The sequence below is a fragment of the Mustela erminea genome, chromosome 19 (assembly GCF_009829155.1).
Source record: "Mustela erminea isolate mMusErm1 chromosome 19, mMusErm1.Pri, whole genome shotgun sequence".
Classification (NCBI taxonomy): Eukaryota; Metazoa; Chordata; class Mammalia; order Carnivora; family Mustelidae; genus Mustela; species Mustela erminea.
In genome coordinates this window covers 30586442-30587597 of record NC_045632.1, presented here as the reverse complement: position 1 = coordinate 30587597, position 1156 = coordinate 30586442, and the positions used below count along the sequence as shown (strand labels likewise).

General features: G+C 40.7%; 1 non-coding gene across 1 annotated transcript; it reads left to right on the top strand.

Moving 5' to 3' along the window:
- Nucleotides 1–641: 641 nt before the first annotated feature.
- On the top strand, nt 642–784 carry LOC116580408. Its single transcript, XR_004281645.1, has one exon. It is a non-coding gene; the product is annotated as a U4 spliceosomal RNA (small nuclear RNA).
- The last annotated feature ends 372 nt before the right edge of the window (nt 785–1156 follow it).

Sequence of the window (1156 nt, the reverse complement as noted above, 5' to 3'; positions counted from 1 at the left end):
TCCAAGAAACATTTTAGGCCATCACCCTGAGGGTTTTACTTTTGTTTGCTTATTTGCTTGTTGACCTGATTATTTCAATGAAAACCCTATCCAAGGTGGTTTTTGTATGTTTATTTCTTTGTTGTTCTAGCAATGAGTTCATAGCCAATGAAACTCCAAAGTCAAATAGACGGCTTTGTGATTTTTAAGACACCTAGAGAAGACAGCAGAAATGAGAGTCATGTCTTAGATGAATATAGCTGTCCTTTCTAAATATTTGCAGCTCTCTATCTTGTAGGCACATGGTAGGATTATGCTTTCTGTTCCTCTAGTGGTTGGATGGAGCCATGCACCAGCTCAGGCCAATGAGGGGTAAGTGAAAGCAATGTTTGTCTTTTCTAGTCTGGAATGTCATATTCGTGCTGCAAGACTGTCCAGAGCTTCTTTTGGCCCTGGCACCATGGCAAACCAGATTTGGGGGAAATGGGAGTGACTGCTCCATCTGCCTACATTCCTGAATGACTGCAGTGACAAATGACACAAACTCCTTTATTGACCTAGGATGGGTGTGCATTGTGAATGACCTCTATGGCTCTAAGTTCCCGAGCTTTCAGAATTGCTTACTAGAGCATATTTTAGCCTATTCTGATATATGTAATCAGAGCTTTGTGCAGTGGCAGTATTGTAGCCAATGAGGTTTATCCAAGGTGCGATTATTGCTAATTGATATATGTAATCAGTTTGAGACCTAGTTTGATAGTTTGATGCACAAACTGCAAGGATTGTTCTGGCTACAGAAGTCTGTCTTAGTCAGGGTTTTCTAGGGAAACTGATTACACTGTGTGTGTGTATGTGTGTGTCTGTGTAAAGAGATTTATTATAAGAAGTTGGCTCACATGATTATGGAGGCTGAAAAATCTTAAAAATCTATGGCCACCAAGCTGGTGACCCAGGAGATCTAAAGATATCATTCTAGTTTGAGTCCAAAAGCTTGAGAACCAGGAATGCCAATGGTGTAAATTCTGGTCTAAAAGCCAGCAGGTTTGAGATCCAAGAAGAGCCAATATGTTGATTTAGTCTGAAAGCAGGAAAAGACCCAAGTCCCAGCTCAAGGTCTCAGGCAGAAGGTCCCATTCATTCAGCCTTTTTGTTTTTGTTTTTTTTTCAGGCCTTCAAC